Source organism: Triturus cristatus, chromosome 6 (genome assembly GCF_964204655.1).
Source record: "Triturus cristatus chromosome 6, aTriCri1.1, whole genome shotgun sequence".
Classification (NCBI taxonomy): Eukaryota; Metazoa; Chordata; class Amphibia; order Caudata; family Salamandridae; genus Triturus; species Triturus cristatus.
In genome coordinates this window covers 47,391,386-47,411,574 of record NC_140589.1, presented here as the reverse complement: position 1 = coordinate 47,411,574, position 20,189 = coordinate 47,391,386, and the positions used below count along the sequence as shown (strand labels likewise).

Genomic DNA, 20,189 nt, shown 5'->3' with positions numbered 1-20,189 from the left:
CTGTTAATCTGCATCATTTGGGTCCTCAGTGGTATACATTATATGGAGTCCACACAGGAGTCATAGAAGTCTCTGAAGTTATTGTTAAGCTAGCAAGGGAGTACTAGATGGAGGCTTCCAAAAGCTGACATCGTACAAATCCTACTGGGGCATTGTTAGGGGTCCACGGGTGTACTGTATGGAGTCCACCCAGGAGCGGCAGGAGCCCCACTCACTGAAGGCAGTGTCAAGCCTCCAAGGAGGTCTCAAATAGAGTATATGAAGAAGTGACAGGGTCCATGTCCAATTCTCAAGTTACCAATGGAGTAAGTTATGGAGCCCATCTATGAGTGACAAAAGACCAATCCCTGCCACAGCGTATAGTAGGAAGGTGCCTTAACATTCATCTGTAGAAACAATGGCAGTGGAGAGGAAAAGTGATGACCAACTCCCCTTGGTATGACTGGGGTTAAAACAAGACGAGGATGCAGCTTCGTTGCAGGGGCACAGTGCGCACGGAACCCATGTCTGGGCATTCCCTTGGCCACTTAAGGCGTTACACAAAACAGACAAATGGTGGTGGGAGGAATGCTTGCGATAAGTCTAACCACTGGCAATTCCTTGGGGTTCCTTGGGGTATTCCTTGGGTACATTGTTCTTTTGCCCACCATGCCACCTCAGATGGTTTTATTAGTCCATCTAAATTTCCTATAGCTCTGCCATTTTTGGTACCGAAGGCAAATAGAGAACCGCGCTCCTTTATTGATTACTGTGCGCTGACCAAAATAAATAAAAAAATTTAAATGTATATCCGTATTTGTAAAGCGCAAACTACTCACCCTTACGGGTCTCAAGGCGCTGGGGGCCGTCGGGGAAATTAAGTGAGCTATTGCCTAGAGTCACATGGTGCTGAGCTGAGCTGCCGCCGGAGCCAGGGATCGAACCGTTAACCCTGTGCTCTGAAGTCAGCTGCCCTGGCCACTGCACCACACCTCTCCACATTGCAAAATAAATATATCCATTCCCACTCATCCCCACAATCATGTACCAAGTGAAAGATATACACTAAATTAGATCTCAGAGGAGCATAACAATTGGTATGAACCTGGAAAGGTGAAGAATAGAAAACGTAACAGTGTCTTTTAGAATTTTGTAATGTCCTTTGGTCTTTGTAATGCAACAGCCGCTTTCCAGAATTTCATTAATGATGTCTTCAGAAATGTTTGATTAGATTTGTCATAGTATACATCAATGATGTTTTTATACTTTCCAGTAATGAGACCAGTCATGACCACCATTTGTCAATGGTGTTAGCAGCTTTAACAAAACATTGTATTGCAAGTTTAGTAAATGTGATTCCTAAGTAAGTGAGGTGAAATTATTTGAAATAATTCTGACTATCAATGATTTTCATACGGAAGAAGGAAATATACTGCCCGTAGCTCAATCAACAACTCCTAAACTTGTGAGAACAATTCAATGTTATCTGCTGTTTGTAAATAGTTACTGCAGATTCATAAAACAGTTTTCTCATATCGTTGTACCCATCACACATCTGTTATGCAAAAAAAGTACCCTTGTTGTGGTTATTGGAAGCACATGTTGCTTTTGAGTACATGAAAAGGGCATTTACTTCAGCACCAGTACTGGCTCATCCAAAATCTGAGTTACCATTCATTGTAGAAGCTAATACTTCCAATGTAGCCGTAAACACAAATCTGTCTCAGCGAAATAAGAAAGCTGGTCAAATGCATCCAGTGGTATATTGGTTACGAAAGTAGAATACTGGAGAGCAAAATGACATGATTGCAGGATAAGAATTGTTGACTTTTCAGAGAGATGAATTCAGAGAATGGAGACACTACTAACTGGGTGCTAGACATACTGTAACTGGGTATTCTGACCATCAAGTTTTAGTTTTGAACTCATGAGATATGCTCATTTGCTATCACCAAGGCATTTGAGATAGACTTTATACCTCATGTAATATGACTTTATTATTACCTTTTTCCCTGGGGTAGATAATCAAAATGTAGATGCTCTCACATGACAGGATGCCTCAAAAGCAAATTTAAGGAAGTGCCTTTTTTTCATCATTGATTCTCAGCAAGTGATTTGTTCAATTGAATCTGACTTACTTTTGGATTCTGTCCATCGATATTTTCATTGTTATAAAAATGGAACGTTCGTGCATGTCAAGATCAGAATCATTGCATTCATTAAGGTATACTTATTCAAGAATCAAAGTTATTTCTGCCTGCTAAAGCTTTACAAAACATTGTGTTTCAATGATGCCATGACAGTCTAGCCACCTGTCATCTAGGGTATGAAAAGACTTTTAATCAAGTTTTGAGATCCTTGTAAAGTACTGAAGCATGGAGTGGTGCTCAGCTTCACCAATAACAACTGCATTATGCATAAGTTACCACCCTCAGGCTGATGGCCATACTAAGCGGGTGAATAAGAATTCAAAACAAAATCTGTGTTATCATCTGCTCTGGTGCTTTAATATATTTCTTTTAGGCTTGTGGAAATTACCTACAATAAAGCTTGTCATTGATCCACTGGTTATTCAAATTTTTTTAGTACCTCCAAATTGTATCCCACATTACTGCCTTTGGTTTTCCAATACACTCCCATGTAGCTGCTATTACTAAAACAATTCAGGGTATGCAGATCACTTTTAGGAAAAAGGACAATTTAGAACAGGTTAAAAGTTAATACAGGAAACAAGCTGACATGTATTGACAAATTGGGCCTGAGTACAGAAGAGATGACTGTAGTTTGGCTTTCTAGGCTGCATCTTAAATTTAAGCACCCAAACATATTTCACTCATGTTTTATTGGCCATTATTTGGTAGGTGAATGAACATTGATAGGCAAGTTTATGGCCCCCTTGGACTAATACAAAGAAGGGTAAACCCACGGGTGCTGCAAGGGCATATGGTGGCTGGGTCCTTCTAGTCAGGAAGGAGCAGATCAGTTGGAGTGAGTGTCCTTGAATTTCAGTGTCATCTAGGCATTGGATGAGGATGAGGTGGGAGACCACGTCAAATGCTGCGAGGAGGTCCAGGAGATTGAGCACTGCTTTGTCTCCTCCTTCCAGAGTCACGCGGATGTCATTCATGGCAATGATGAGGGCAGTTTCCATGCTGTGGTTGAGTCTGAAACCAGATTGATTGGTGTTGAAGAGTAGGTGGTCCCTGAGGTATTTGGTGAGACATATGTTGATTATTTTTCTCTAAGACCTTGGCTGGGAATGGTATCAGGGAGATCCGTCTGTAGCAAGCGTTGAAGAGTTTGTGGAGGGTTTCTTCAGCAGTGGGAGGATAGTTGCTTGTTTCCAAACATCTGGCAATGTCACGGAAGAGGCAGAGGTGTTCAGATTGAGTATGGGTATGGTGCTGGAGGGTTGCAGTCCAGTAGGCGTGGTGGGGGTAAGGGTCCAATGGGGCCCCTTATTAGATGTACTTCATGGTGGAGGCAGTTTTGTCTGGGGTGATGACTGTGTATGTGGGTAGCATTTGTTCTTTGGATGAGATTGGGAGGTGTTTGGCGACGTATGTCAAGTCCAGTAGTGGGTTGAAGTTGCTGTAAATGGCATTGATTTTGTTACTGAAAAATTGAGAGAGACTGTTGCAAAGGTCCTGCGAGGGGATGATTGAGCTGAAGGCGGCGCTGGTTAGATGAAATCCTTCACAATGGCAAAGAGTGGCGTGTTTGATGGTCTGGACCGTTTTGTGGCAGTGTCTCATGGTAGATTCGAATGTGCTGCTGTCTACATTGTCCTGGCTCATTCTCTATTTCCACTCCAGTTGTTTGCAGTGGTGCTTCATCAGTCTGAGTTCCTCTGTGTACCAACTTGCCTGGAGTCTAGATCTTGTTGTATTACTGTGTTTGAGCCAGGACGTGATCCAATTGCTGCAATTCTTGATGGCTTTGGGGAGCTTGTTGATGTGTTCGGGTCAGTGGGTGTTGAGAGCGGTGTTCTAGTCATGTCAGTGATTCTGTTCCAAATTCGACATATTGGTCTGGCTGCAATGCATGTGCATTGGACCGGGACAAGGATGTTGAACTTCGATGAGGGGTTGGTCTGTCCAGGGGACTAGTGAGGGCATGTTTACTCTGATGTTTGTCAACGGTGGTGAAAATAGGGTCCAAGGCTGAACAGCGGTGTGGGTAGGTCCCTTTACACTGTCAGTGAGGCCCAGGCTTCCAAGGACTTTGAGTGCTTTTGAGGTGAGGTCAGCATGGTCTTCCAGGTGGAAGTTCAGGTCTCCAAGTAGGATGTAATTGCTAGCATCGAGAGAGAGAGTGGTGCGACGAAGTGCCTGGTGGTGTGGGTGAAGTTGGTGCACGGTTCAGGTAGTCTCCAGATGAGAGTGCCGCATAGGGTGAAGTTGACTGGGATGTGTAGCTTGAACTGCAGGTTTTCCATGTTGGAGGGTTATGTGTCCATGGAAATGGTGCAGCTGATAGCATTCTTATAGATTATGGTGTTTCTTCCTCCAGGCTTGTGAAGTCTGTCTTGCCTGGTCATCTTGTAGCTGGCAGGGAACGGCTGTGGGGATGTCAGGTGCTGATGTGGGGTTCAGCCAGGTTTCAGTGAGGAAAAGTAGGCCTGGGGCGTTGTAAGTGCAGTAGGTCGCAGTTCTCAGGGACATGTTTGGTGAGTGAGCTTGTGTTGAGAAGCATGCACACATCCCACAAAGCCCTCCACTCCAAAACCCCCAACTATCTAGCGCAAAAGCTAGAACTAATCGGAGGGGGTAGACCGTCTTGGAGTGCTAACACTCTCCTCATGAAACCTCAGAACTTTCGTAAAAAGAGAACATGCCAACGAGCCTTCTCTGGCTCTGCACCAAAAATCTGGAACTCTCTTCCACCGGAAATTCGTAGAATCTCCTCCAAGGTTGATTTCAAATTGAAAGTAAAAAGATTCCTCATGAGTAAGTTCTTACCTTAATAAGATGTGCAATTGTCTGCTCTAATTGCATTGGACATGCTCCAGAATTGGATGTTAATCTTGTATATTATTTTTATTATTAATTTTTTTATTTTTTGTCTTCTTCCTCTCTTGTTGTCTCATTTGATCCCCTCCTACGTTGCTATGTATCAGCTACTAGCCCATTCTTTGCTGACTCCAGGATTTGTAACCAGCCTTGTTATGTGAGCCCTATTTGATTCATTGTCTGTTTATATTCCCATTTGACTCCTGTAATGAACTGTTACCTTCCTTTCCTTAAAATTATAAAGCGCTCTGATATCCCTCGGGATTAAGTTCGTGCTATATACAATTTTATCAATAAATGCACGTGAATGCGGAGTGTTATGTGGGTGGTTGCAGGACTGTGTGAGTGTGAGAGAGTAGGTATGTTGGGTGCTGTCGACGAGGGTGCAGTGGGCATTATGTGTGGGTAAGTGAATGAAAACTTGTAGGAAGTGCAGGAGAACGCTGATGGAAAATCTCATGATGTCACTTCCTGCGAAGATGGATGATGGGAAATCCAATATGACACCTCCTGTGCAACTGGATGATAGGAAATCCATTGATTTCACTTCTGTTGCAGATAGACGATGCAAATTAGTCTTCTTGCCTGGCTTCTTCTTTTAAAGAAATTTTGAGGAGGAAACCAGCAAAGTCACTTCCTGTGCAGACAGATGATCGGAAATCCAGTGATATCACTTCCTGTGCAGATGGAGAATGGACAATAGGGAACAGCAAGACTGTAAAACTTTCAGAACAACACAAATGAGAGAAATATGAATTCCTGCAGCAATATTCAGCTGAAGGTCTGCCTGCCCGGAGTGAAAAGGTGGAACAATCTCTTACCCCACCATCAGAACCCAGGCTGAAAGAGGTGCAAGTGGCTGTGAAAGTGCCAACAACAGTTCTTGAATCTAAAATAAATGCTATGAATATAGAACTAACCTTGAAAAGGACTGATCTTCATAAAAGTGGGGCAGACTCTCACATGTTTTATGTCAGTCGTCCAATTCCTGCTTTTGTCGGTGGTAAAACTTCAGTCAGAGACCAAAATAATTCAAGTATGGCTCGAAGACTCTGAGGGAAAGTCCCTGTGGAACAATATTTGAAAGGCTGGGGTCCTTAAAAGAGATAAAAGTTTGAGTGTGGAGCTGTTAGTAGACAACTGGATTACAAACATCATGCAACCTAAATGCTTGTCAATACTCTTTTTTGTAGAGAGGGTCCATAGAACACTCATAACCCCACCCCTGCTGCATTGCACGCTGTTGTGAGAAACAATAGAGGAGGCCTGGGATTGGCTACAAGGCTGGTGACATAAAAGACTTTGGAGTTGAAGAAAACAAAACTGGATGCTTCTGGAGAAACCTGTGATGGTACAGATCATCACACAGAGACAGAGGAACGGAGTGGGTGCCAGGGAGCATAATGTAGATTACTCTAGTGACTGCCCACCAGTGGGGGGCTGTGCCCGCTTGGGACACTTAGCATCCTCCTTGTAGTACCCAACCTGTTGACAATCATAACACTTGAGGTGTGGGGGGGCTTCCTGTTGTCTTAATATCAGGGAAGCATTTCTTCTCCTGCTGTTCAGGTGGGTATTGGGAGTCCTGACCCTTGGAGTTAGTTTGGGTACTTTTAGAGAACTCCCTGTTTTTATGTTTGTCTCCCCCCTCCTTCCTCTGGTGGGAACTCGGACTATACTTATAGTGACCTCCCCCTCAATCCATATACCTTCTCATGGATGTTGGTGCTGAGCCAGTGGTCCGCTTTATCAGCAAGCTCCATGTGGTCAGTGAGTTTACTGTCAATAAGGTGCTCGCACAGATCTGCAAAACAAAGACTGAACGTGTGCCCTCTTGCAATCAAATTGTACAGCCCGTGGTAATCCTTTACTTCACTGCCCTTCCCCCAACCATCCAGTGCCTTGCAAAAGGAGTCTACACAATCCACCCTGAACTGTTAGGACAGTTTCTGATAAGGCAATATTTCCTGATAAGTGTTTCCTTCATGGGGAGATACCTCATCATGTTCCCCTTCTCTAGAGCCAGTATGGGTCCCTCCCCTCGCTAGGGATGCGCTTCCTAAGGCTAGCCTCCATAATCTTCCTCAGGTATCCTTTGCATTTGCAAAGCTACCCCATAAGCTTCAAGCCACTTGCCAATGTGGACCCCACACCAAAGTCATGGGGGGATGTGGGGATGTGGACCCTCCTCTCTCCAGAGGGCACTGTAGATGTGCTACCACCATCACTGCTAGAGTCTGCCTGTCTGGCCTTGATGTCCAGCTCCTTAAAGCTCCTCTCATGAGTCAACTACTCCAATGTGACTCTTTCCTCCATGGCCAGTTTCCTTTCCTCAAAGGCCAGTTTCTTCTCTTTTATTTTCAACTGCCCATCTGCAGCTTGAACTCCGTTTCAGCCTTCCCATCTGCCATCTTCTCTGGGCACAGCCCTTGGGAAGAGGCACTGCTCTGTGCTCCAGCAGCGAGTTCCAACTCGGGGATCAAGTTATCCCCCTCAGCTGAGGGCTGCACCTCAGGGAGGTTCTCTCCTCGCCCTTCCACCTCATCACCCCCTTCTGTGGTTTCAACCAATGACTGGTGAGCTTCCGCCCAGGCCCTCGGCGCCTTTTGGAGTCTCACCTTCCTGGTGGTGCTCTTCACTGGAAGTTCCGTCTCCTTGCAGAACTCCTTGAGCTGGGCCACAGTGTAGACATCCATGTTGGCCAGTTCGAATTCCATCCTTGCAGGTTTGATTTCAAACACACCAGTCAGGGGAAGAATTTGGGAAAAACAAATGGAACCCAATCAAGGAGAATTAAAACACAAATTGGTCATAGATATGGGATAGTCGTGTACACCAAATCACTGCACAAACACAAGTCTTAATCCACACCGCTGCCACCAATGTAAGAGATTGGGTTGTTGGTTGACTGGGACATAAGCCCTGGTCAAGCACCAACCACAATCCTTGTCAGGGTGAGGCACAAGCCAACCCTAAATTAACCTGTTCCGAACCCTCTTATAGCATTGCACAGGGCAGTCAGGCTTAACTCAGAGGCAATGTGTAAAGTATTTGAGTAACACCTCAAACAGTAATAAAGTGAAAAATACCACATCAAGTCAGAAATATTTCAATTAAAAAACATGACTAGAACGACAAAAATCCAATTTGTAGAACCGTAGAAAGGCAATTTAAAATATTTTAGTCAAAATAGTGCAAAAAAGTACAAAGAGCCAACTGTGGTTATCTGGTCAGGGCAGACCAGGACAAAGCCTCAAGTTCAGGCTAACCGTGATGGAGCATGGGCCAGTTACCAGTACTGAGTTAGGCTCGCTGAACAGAGTGCCTTTTATAGTGGTTTGTGGGACGTTGTGAGGATCCGTGTTGAAGATGCATTGCACAGCCAGAGCGATGCGTAGGTTCTGAGATGCGACGAGGCTGCAATGCGAGCTCCTGCATCATCTTTGAGGCTCCCATCGATGGGGGATTGTGATGCAAAGTCCGTCGTCGAGGATGCACAGCATAGTCGAGGGGATGGTTTGATTCCAAGGATGCGTCACACAGCGGCGGTTCCAATGAGGCTGTGGGCTGCAAATGTGGTGCGGGTCTTTGTGAAAGGTCCAATCCATGCAACAGCAGCGATGCTTCGGTTCTGCTCGGGGTTGCGCAGCACAGCAGAGAAGAAGTGTCAGCTCTGCTGGATCCACAAAGGCTGGCAGAGCACCTATGGCACACTTCCAAGGGTCCAGGACTAGGGTGGAGCCACTTGGCAGGGTTGTTGGAAGAATGTTATGTCCCTGAGGCTTCAGATCAGGAGAGCAGCCAACTAGACCTTGGAGTGACTTTGGGTTCTGGTCCTAAAAGATGCAGGTCTAGTCCTTCTCACCCAGGCAAGAGGGCAGCAGGCATCAGGTCAGCACAGCAGATCAGCGGTTCATTTAGAACGGCAGTCCAGCATAGTTGCAGTCCTTTCAGCAGCACAGCAGTACTTCTTCCTGACAGAGTATACACAGGTTTCTTTTGCCAGGTCGAAATGGCATTTTAAAACTTCACACACACAGGCTGCAATGGCAGACCTGAGATATGTTTTAAGTGCTAGTTAAGTGGGCTGCATATCCACTAATAGCGTTTAATTTACAGGCCCTGGGCACAGGTGCCACTTTTCTGGGAACGTCTAAGTAAATTAAAGATTCCAAACAGATATAAGCCAATTCTACCATGTTTTAATAAGAGCGCACAAGCACTTTAGCACTGATTAGCAGTGGTAAAGTATGCAGAGTTCTAAAGTCAACAAAAACGAGGTCAGCCACCAGGAGGGTTGAAAGTAAAAATGTTAGGGGGTAAAGCACGCCAAGGATGCCAGGTCTAACAAGTATGTCATGATTAGGCCACCTCTATGCCTCTGATTATATGTGAAGTGTGCATGAGAGTACTTTGGCACATGTGTGATCTTCTTGTTGGATATATGTAGTCCATGTGTGATCCTCTTGTTGGATATATGTAGCCCATGTGTGATCCTCTTGTTGGATATCTGTAGCCCATGTGTGAGCCTCTTGTTGGATATATGTAGCCCTTTTGGTTTGAGGTGATCCATGGCGTTTAGTTATAATCAGTGCCTGCGTGTCTCCTCTCTGCTGCTCTTTAGATTCTCTCACCCCGCTGGAATGTATTGTAAAGCTAAATGCAGCTGACTGGATTGAACATCCATCTTAAATGAAGGAGACATAGAGACATTTTGTTGTTCACTAGGCCTAAACTGAGACGGTTCCAGCATGTCAGCCTGTGATGTGGATCATATAAATACCTGAATAAAGAACTGACTGAAATGCAAGGCCAAGACTGCACATCTACAGAGTACATGGGCTGTTCAGCCCTCCCCGCATCCTACACTTTGTGTTGCTAGAGAAAGGCTTGTCTGAGTGCAATACTCTGTTCTCACAGTGCCAAAATTCTAGAAACCCATGCGCCAAAAACACTATGGGCCTCATTTACTATATTATGACGCATGGCAGCGTAGCAAGCCTTCCTGCTGCATTGCTGTGAGTCAAAATAAAAAGGCAGGAATGCGCCGTATCTGCAAAATGCGGCGTATTCCTGTCCTTCTCCTGTGCGCTGGCACACAAACAGCAGCCGTGCGCCAACGTAGACACCCTTGCCTCATGTTGCCCGGGTGTCAGCATTGCGGGGATGATATTTTTCTGCAGGCAGGGACATCTTCCTGCACAAAAACAATAATTGAAGGTAATTTCCTCTTTCTATGTCAAGGAGAATAAAAGTATTTCTCTTCGATGCGTTACTCCTACGCCTCCCCTGGGGAGGTGTAGGATTCTGATGCATTCCAGGCTTTACAAAACACTGTAAACCTGGGAGTGTGTCAGGTTCCATGGATGTTGCATAGGAACACCCATTGCAACACCCCTTTCACACAGAGAATTGTGTGAAAGATGCCCATATTTAGACGGCCATTAGACGTCATGCAGAGTGACTTTACATAGCTTTGTCAAAATGGGCAAGCCCATTGCACTGCGGGTGCATCAAAAAAAGTGATGCTTCAGCAGCGCAATAGGCTTGTAAATGAGCCCCTATATATCTTTAAAGTTTCACTTACTTGGACCTGCTGCAAGAGAAGTTCCGGCCAGGCCTCAACACCGACCCCATACTGCTGTTGGTGATGAACGACTTGAGGAAGGATGCAAACAACACCAAAATATCCGCACTGATGCAGCCGGACCTGTCGGCTGCCATTGACGTGGGTGACCATGTCATATTATAGGACTGTGTGGAGGTGGCAGGCATCGGCGTCACTCCTCCAAGGTGGGTGTTATTACTTATACACTTTACCACTGCTCAGGACGCCTGGGAAGCATGTCGTCTCTGATGTGCAGTACTATGTCCTTTAGAGACTGGGTATCCAACCTTTTCAGTAATAAAAGCTATTTATTGTCCAATGAAAATCATTAGAGCTGCTAATATTATCTATGTTGTAATAGTAACCACATCAGATAAGATTACATGAGCCGCCATCATATGCAAGATTGCTACTAGCAATCCCCTCAGCGCATCAGGCGGGGTTGTCAGCAGTAATATAAAAAAGGCTTTGTCAACTTCGAATGCGTCTATATGGGTATTACATAACAGCCACAGTAGCATTGTCCCTGGCACCAAGGTAATAATTTTAGTAATAATTCTCCCCAACACCACATGATTTATGACTCAAATATCAGTTTTAGATGTATTTTGGAAAGTCTGTGTTTTTTCTCCAAATATCAGCATACAAGTTCTGAAAATACACAGATTTGTGTATTCACACACTCAATTTTGGTATACATATATTAATTCAACCAAACAAAAGCTTCTAATTTAGTTGGCCGGGCTGCACACACCAAGGAGTCTTCTTACAGATAGCTGGAGGTCTACCAGTGGCTCATGACCTGCTCGTTAGAGAAGCCTGCTGTATAGACTATGAGCCTGATTTAGACTTTAGCTTATGGGATTCTCCAGCACAAACATGACGGATAACTTGTCTGCCCTATTAAAAGTGCCATAGCATATGATCTACTTGCAAAACTGTGGACGAGATAGCCATCACGTTTGTGGTGAGTGACCCATCCACCAAATGGTGAAATGCTAAAGGGTAATGTGAGCCCTTGGAAGTTCCTCTAACATAGTCCACCTGCGATGCAGCACATTACGCTAGTGGATTCTTTTTTGGATTCATTACTTCCTCAAGAGATTAGACAGTTTTCTATTACCAACCAATCATTTCTGCTCTCAAGCTTCAGACTATGTGGCATACCAGTTAGATCTTTTCAGTGCCTCCACCACCCCCTCCCCCTCACTATTTAGACTTGCAGAGTTTGGGAGGTCATGGAGCATGGCATTACTATCACCCAGATGCAAAAGTATAAGGATATGAACAACAGGTGTAAAGGCCCTTTATGTAAGAAACCATTTCACTTTCTTTAGAAGACAACGTTGGTACCAGATCGCCTTTGTGTTTTGGAAATATGTTCTTTGAGGATTAAGTTGGAGTCTAGAATCACTCCAGGTGACTTGGCATTCAGTGAAAGCTGCGTGTCCTCTCAGTAGTTACTGATCTTGATGTTTCCGGTGGTTAGAAGACCATAGGCTTAATGTAGACCTTAAATGACGTCCCACTACACATCAGAGCCTCCTCCTCACTTCTTGAATTCCACAAGAAGCTAAAGATCTGGCTCTTGGATGAACTCCGCTGGCGAAACACCCAACACCTTTAGTCTTAAGCCTACACACTTGCTCTAGGGCATGGATATCCTCACAGGTGATTAGATGCGATATACAAATCCGCATTAAATAACATCTGTAGTGGAGAAACCCTTCCAGATATGCTGCTGATCTGAAGGCTTTCAGCTGAAAGAACTGATGTCTCTTGGTCGAGTAGATGTCGAACCGCTGTCGGAAGATGTAATTGAAAAACATTTGTGAGTAGATTCTGTTGAGTGGCACCAGATGCAGGTGGAGGAAGATGATATGGATGGATCTCAGTTGTCAATGGGAATGGAGCCGTCAGTCCACAACAACCTAACTGGTGGTCTGGAATGATGCCATGCAGGTAGTGCCAGATGCCTGTATCTGAGACAAACGTCATCTGTGATGTGCATAGTTGATGATGGTCTCGTTCACTGATTTCAGTGTGCGCAATAGTTCAAAGCCAGAAGAAACGGTGAAAAGGTTAGCAAAGAGGGGTGGCAGAGGTGAATGTCTCTCTTTAGCTGAGGCTGGCACAGTGGCACTGTATCACGTCTGTGCCCCCAGAAAGGCTTCCCAGTAGGTCCTAAAGCAAGGACAATATTTGGAACGTACCTGTCTCTGCACAAATGTGATCAGGAGGTGATTTCTGGAACCCAAAAGCAGACTGCATCTGAAATGTATCTAACTGAATGGGCGTCACTGCTTTGTTCTACTCGAGGAGAAGTGGCCCTTGAAGTAAAGCACCGCACATAAGCACACCGACAGCCTGGCGTAGTCCAGTCTGATGGTGATGAGGGCCTGGTTGAGGGTCCTTCTGGTATTGACTGAGAGCCACTTGAACATCTTTCACAGCATGCCTAGGGTGTGGAAGCAGGCGGATGAGTTGGATGTTCAACACGTGAGTGCCCTTTAATTTGAGTCAAGAGTTTAATTATATTATTTATTGGAAAAAAACACATTGTTTTCCAGATTAGTGTAATCGCAGATGTAATAAAAACACGCTACCCTCAGCCTCAGACAGGGTCCGTATTTGCGCGTCACAGGATCCCACTTCATGGAGTGGCCGCACCAGCACCATCAGATGCAAACATTCAACCAGTTGAATGAATCAGGGCATGAACTGTCCCTGGCACATAGTATTATTATAAAATAGTTTTTAGGCAACTTAATCCCATAGGCCCGATTCCAAGTTATCGGCAGGGGAGATATTATTCCACCTTCCTGAGTGGCTAGGTGTCTCCAGATCCAAACTACTATGCTCTCCTGTAACTCTACGTCCCCTGTAACTCTAGATCCCCCTGTAACTCTAGGTCCTCCTGTAACTCTAGGCCCCTGTAACTCTAGTCCCCCCTGTAACTCTAGGCCCCTCTATAAATCTAGGCCCCCTGTAACTCTAGGTCCACCTGTAACTCTAGGTCCCCCTGTAACGCTAGGCCCCCTTGTAACTCTAGCCCCCCCCTGTAACTCTAGGCCCCTCTATAACTCTAGGCCCCCTTGTAACTCTAGGTCCACCTGTAACTCTAGGTCCCCCTGTAACTCTAGGCCCCCTTGTAACTCTAGCCCCCCCTGTAACTCTTGGTCCCTCTGTAACTCTAGGCCCCCCTGTAAGTTTAGGGCCCCCTCTAACTCCAGGCCCACTGTAACTCAAGGGTCCCCTGTAACTCTGGGCTCCCCTGTAATTCTAGGTGCCCCGGTAACTTTAGGTACCCCTGTAAATCTAGGTCCCCTTGTAAGTCAAGGCCCCCTTGTAATTCTAGGTCCATTGTAACTCTAGGTCCCTCTAACCCTCTAGGCCCCTCCATAACTCTAGGCCCCCTGTAACTCTAGGTCCACCTGTAACTCTAGGTCCCCCTGTAACTCTAGGCCCCCTTGTAACTTTAGCCCCCCCCTGTATCTCTAGGCCCCTCTATAACTCTAGGCACCCTGTAATTCTAGGTCCTCCTTGTAACTATTGGCCCCTCTGTATCTCTAGGCCCCCCTGTAAGTCTAACCCCCCTCCTGTAACTCTAGGGCCCCCTGTAACTCTAGGCCCACTGTAACTCAAGGGTCCCCTGTAACTCTGGGCTCCCCTGTAATTCTAGGTGCCCCTGTAAGTTTAGGTACCCTTGTAAATCTAGGTCCCCTTGTAACTCTAGCCCCCCCTGTAACTCTAGGTCCATTGTAACTCTAGGTCCCTCTGTAACTCGAGGCCCCCCTGTAACTCAAGGTCCCCCTTTAACCCTAGTCCTCCCTGTAACTCAAGGCCCCCCTTTAACCCTAGGCCTCCCTGTAACTCTAGGCCCCCTGTAACTCTACACCCCCCTGTAACTCTAGCCCCCCTGTAACTCTACACCCCCCTGTAACTCTAGGTCCCCCTGTAACACTAGGCCCCCCTGTAACTCTAGGTTCCCATGTAACTCTAGGCCCCCCTGTAACTCTAGGTTCCCATATAACTCTAGGGGGCATATTGACAAGCCCCTATAGGCACAGGAACGTCACTTTTAGTGACGTTCCTGTGGTGATATGGGCTTTGCCTTATTTACAAGGCAGCGTTAGGCCACTTAATGTTTGTCTTAATTGTGTGTCTTTTTCTTTCTCGCCCTAAGTGTGCCAGGTATGCCCAGACGTGGGTCCTGGGCTCACTGTGTCACTGGATTCAAGCTATCCTGGCTGAAGAGGGGTGAAACCCCGAAACCGGTCCTAGGAAGCTTGTTTCCAGTCCAGGGAGGACCTGGCTTGGCAGTTCGGGCTGGACTGTTCCCATGAGGCACAGGGTCAAGACTGATTTGCATTTGGCCAGGCCTAAACTGGGGTGGCATGGTGAGCAAAATAATGATGGATTTAACCCCGATTTCTTGACTGGGGGTGAATGTTTTGATTTGTTCTGCATTCCGTCCATCAATTGTGTGTCTTTTGCCTTGTAAATAAGGCACCCGTTCACGCTATACTTAGCGTGAAAGGGGCAGGCAGTGGGTGTTGTGGTGGGTGTTTCACCGCAACACCCATTGATTTTGACGCTGCCCCATATTTATAATGGTGGCGTAAATATGGGGCAGCACCAAAATTAAGACTAGGGAAAACCCGGTCTTACCCTGGCAAAACAAGGAGAAATGCTTTATTTCTCCTCATTTTTGCTGTTTCTATATGTGCTGCGTTGTGCACACATAGAAACAGCAAAATGCCATTGATTGTTTATGTGCAGGAAGGTGTCCCTTTCTACACATAAACAACCTTTTTAAAAAAAAATGATGAGTTGCAACTTCTGTGTGCTGCACAAAGCAGCACACATAGAAATTACAAAATGCCATTTCAGATTGTTTATGTGCAGGAAGGGACACCTTCCTGCACATAATCAATGCCTCCCATCAACGTAGGCCTCCTTGCACTATAGTGCAAGAGGGCCTGCGTTGGTGCTAGGCTGCTAAGTTTTCTTGTAAATACGATGCAGCCCTGCGTTTCAGAAGGGGCGGAGCGTGGCGTTGAAACAACAAGGCTAACGCTGCGCTTCATCACTTCTTTTGTAAATATGCCCCTAGGTCTGGAAGCAGACGACACAGCTAAAGCAAGGACAATATTTGGAGCGTATATGTCTCTGCACAAATGTGATCAGGAGGTGATTTCTAGAACCCAAAAGCAGACTGCATCTGAAATGTATCTAACTGAACGGACGTCACTGCTTTGTTCTACTCGAGGAGAAGTGGCCCTTGAAGTAAAGCACCGCACATAAGCACACCGACAGCCTGGCGTAGTCCAGCCTGATGGTGATGAGGGCCTGGTTGAGGGTCCTTCTGGTATTGACTGAGAGCCACTTGAACATCTTTCACAGCATGCCTAGGGTGTGGAAGCAGGCGGATGAGTTGGATGTTCAACACGTGAGTGCCCTTTAATTTGAGTCAAGAGTTTAATTATATTATTTATTGGAAAAAAACACATTGTTTTCTAGATTAGTGTAATCGTAGATGTAATAAAAACACGCTGCCCTCAGCCTCAGGACAGGGTCCGTATTTGCGCGTCACAGGATCCCACTTCATGGAGTGGCCGCACCAGCACCATCAGATGCAAACATTCAACCAGTTCAATGAATCAGGGCATGAACTGTCCCTGGCACATAGTATTATTATGAAATAGTTTTTAGGCAACTTAATCTCATAGGCCCGATTCCAAGTTATCGGCAGGGGAGATATTATTCCACCTTTCCTGAGTGGCTAGGTGTCTCCGGATCCAAACTACTATGCTCTCCTGTAACTCTAGGTCCCCTGTAACTCTAGGTCCCCCTGTAACTCTAGCCCCCTCTGTAACTCTAGGCCCCTCTATAAATCTAGGCCCCCTGTAACTCTAGGTCCACCTGTAACTCTTGGTCCCCCTGTAACTCTAGGCCCCCTTGGAACTCTAGCCCCCCCCGTAACACTAGGCCCCTCTATAACTATAGGCCCCCTGTAACTCTAGGTGCACCTGTAACTCTAGGTCCCCCTGTAACTCTAGGCCCCCTTGTAACTCTAGCCCCCCTGTAACTCTATGCCCCTCTATAACTCTAGGCCCCCTGTAACTCTAGGTCCACCTTGTAACTCTAGGTCCCCTGTAACTCTTGGCCCCCTTGGAACTCTAGCCCCCCCTGTAACTCTAGGCCCCTCTATAACTCTAGGCCCACTGTAACTCTAGGTTCACCTTGTAACTCTTGGCCCCTCTGTAACTCTAGGTCCCCCCTGTAAGTTACAGAGTAACCCCTATAACTCCAGGCCCACTGTAACTCAAGGGTCCCCTGTAACCCTGGGCTCCCCTGTAATTCTAGGTGCCCCGGTAACTTTAGGTACCCCTGTAAATCTAGGTCCCCTTGTAAGTCTAGGCCCCCTTGTAACTCTAGGTCCATTGTGACTCTAGGTCCCTCTGTAACTCTAGGCCCCTCCATAACTTTAGGCCGCCTGTAACTCTAGCTCCACCTTGTAACTCTTGGCCCCTCTGTAACTCTAGACCCCCCTGTAAGTCTACCCCCTCCTGTAACTCTAGGGCCCCCTGCAACTCCAGGCCCACTGTAACCCCAGGGTCCCCTGTAACTCTGGGCTCCCCTGTAATTCTAGGTGCCCCTGTAAGTTTAGGTACCCCTGAAAATCTAGGTCCCCTTGTAACTCTAGGCCCTCTTGTAACTCTAGGTCCACTGTAACTCTAGGTCCCTCTGTAACTCGAGACCCCCTGTAACTCAAGACCCCCCTTTAACCCTAGGCCTCCCTGTAACTCTAGGTCCCCTGTAACTCTACACCCCCCTGTAACTCTAGGTCCCCCTGTAACACTAGGTCCCCTGTAACTCTAGGTCCCCCTGTAACACTAGGCCCCCCTGTAACTCTAGGTTCCCATATAACTCTAGGGGGCAGATTTACAAGCCCCTATAGCCACAGGAACGTCACTTTTAATGACGTTCCTGTGGTGATATGGGCTTTGCCTTATTTACAAGGCAGCGTTAGGCCACTTAATGTTTGTCTTAATTGTGTGTCTTTTGCTTTCTCGCCCTAAGTGTGCCAGGTATACCCAGACGTGGGTCCTGGGCTCACTGTGCCACTGGAATTAAGCTATCCTGGCTGAAGAGTGGTGAAACCCAGAAACCGGTCCTAGGATGCTTGTTTCCGGTCCAGGGATGACCTGGCTTGGCAGTTCGGGCTGGGCTGTTCCCATGAGGCACAGGTTCAAGACTGATTTACATTTTGCCAGGTCTAAACTGGGGTGGCATGGTGAGCAAAAGAATGATGGATTTAACTCAGATCTCTGGACTGGGGGTGAATGTTTGATTTGTTCTGCATTGCGTCCATCAAGTGTATGTCTTTTGCTTTCTCGCCCTAAGTGTGCCAGGTATGCCCAGATGTGGGTCCTGGGCTCACTGTGCCACTAGAATCAAGCTATCCTGGCTGAAGAGGGGTGAAACCCCGAAACCGGTCCTAGGAGGCTTGTTTCCGGTCCAGGGATGACCTGGCTTGACAGTTCGGGCTGGTCTGTTACCATGAGGCACAGGTTCAAGACTGATTTGCATTTGGCCAGGTCTAAACTGGGGTGGCATGGTGAGCAAAAGAATGATGGATTTAACCCAAATCTCTTGACTGGGGGTGCATGTTTTGATTTGTTCTACATTCCGTCCATCAATTATGTGTCTTTTGCTTTCTCACCCTAAGTGTGCCAGGTATGCCCAGACTTGGGTCCTGGGCTCCCTGTGCCACTGGAATCAAGCTATCCCAACTCTGCACACACATTCGAATCATAGCTCAGAGCTGTGGCATATCGTCCACACAACTGCCGCAGCACAGAAGAGTGCCGGTTCCACGAGACGCACCAACGCAATGGGAGGCCATACCGGGCACATGCACAACCCCCGTCACGTGGAACAGTACCGTGCACGTATGCTGCATTTACTGGGCGCACTGCCACTGCGGATCAGTTACCGGCTGAGCTTCCACATTGCCTACGTCACCTGCGTCCTGCCCTGGTTCCACTGCCGAACATGCACATTCGAGTGTCCCATGCATGTCTGCCTATCCAACACAACCGAAGATGAATTGGACTATGACTTGTGTCTGCGCCCCCTGTTGGATAACTAACAGGAGAGTAACCGAGACAGCCGTGCATGGGATGCCTTGACATACTGCGTATGTATTGGCAGTTGTGCATGGGAGATTGCACAATTCCTCGTGTACAGTGACCGCATCGAGGCGCTCCCCTATTGGGCTGTGTTGTGGTCCTCAGACCTTGGTCCAAGGATCTCACTTCCCTCACCAGCTCCCCAGCAGCTCAGCGTTGCTCTGCGCCACCTCGCGCCCAGCCAGCCCTCCTGTGCAGGGTTCGAGCCTGCCCTGGTCTCCTCTCCCAGAGGGCCGATCACCGCGTGATCTCTGCTTTTGCCCGGTGCTGCCCTCGCTCTCTGCTGGTCTCCTGCCTGGTACTGCCCTCTGTTATCTTTTGTTATCTGCTTCTGTTCTGGTTATTTTATTTTAACTCCCTATCTGCTACTGTACTTTTTCTTGCTTCCCTTCTGCTCTCCCTCGTATTTTCCCACTGTTCTCGCCGCTATCCCTGACCCCTCCCCTCCCGCCCGCTCCCGCCTCCCAGCTGCTCGTCCCTACCCCCCCCTTCAAATGGCGACAGCACCGCTGGCGCGCCGAAGGCGAGCATAATCCAAGTCCGTCTGCGCCTGGACCGCGCCCAGCACCAGACCCCCTGGCTCCCGCGAACGCCACAACGCCCGTCTTCGCTACGATGCCAGCACTTTCCACGCACTCAACACCAGACGATCACACACCTGTTTGCTGGCCGCCCCGAAGCACACCCAAGGACCCTACTCCTGCCGGAACTGCAGCTTCACCAGCATCCATCCCGCCAACCCTCCCACCGGGAAAGAACGCAACCACCTCAGATGCATTCTTCTCAACATCCGCTCCGCCCGCAAACACGCCGTTAAACTCTGGTACCTACTCGACTCAACCTCCCAAGACGTCGCCTTCCTGACGGAGACCTGGCTGAACCCCTCCTCGGCAAGTGACATCGCCATAGCCATCCCGGACAACTACAAGATCACCTGCAGGGACTGCACCAACGGAACAGGAATCGCTATTGTCCACAGGAACACTCTCAGAGCCTCGACCAACACCGACGACACCCTCAGCACCGCCGAACACCTGCACTTCCAGATCCACACTGATCCCAACACCACCCTCAGAGGTACCCTCTTCTACATACCCCCCGGACCCCAGCCACAGTTCAGCGACTCCATCGCCGACTTCGTCAGCACACACGCCCTCGCCTCCACAGACTACATCCTCCTCAGGGACCTGAACTTCCACCTCGAGAACAACAACGACACCAACTCCACCACCCTGATTGACAACCTCGACAACCTTGGACTCAGGTAGCTCGTTACATACAACACCCACCCACTCCACCGGTCACAAGCTTGACCCCGTCTTCTCTGCAAGCTCCCACGTCTCCTTCAGCCACACCACCGAACTCCACTGGACCGGCCATCGCTGTATTCAC

At 47.4% G+C, this 20,189-nt stretch overlaps 1 protein-coding gene across 1 annotated transcript in view; it reads left to right on the top strand.

Annotated features, from left to right (window-relative positions):
- The window catches only part of GLP1R (glucagon like peptide 1 receptor), a 1,134,570-nt gene that overhangs the window by 1,101,233 nt on the left and 13,148 nt on the right, over positions 1–20,189 (top strand). The window lies entirely within an intron of this gene.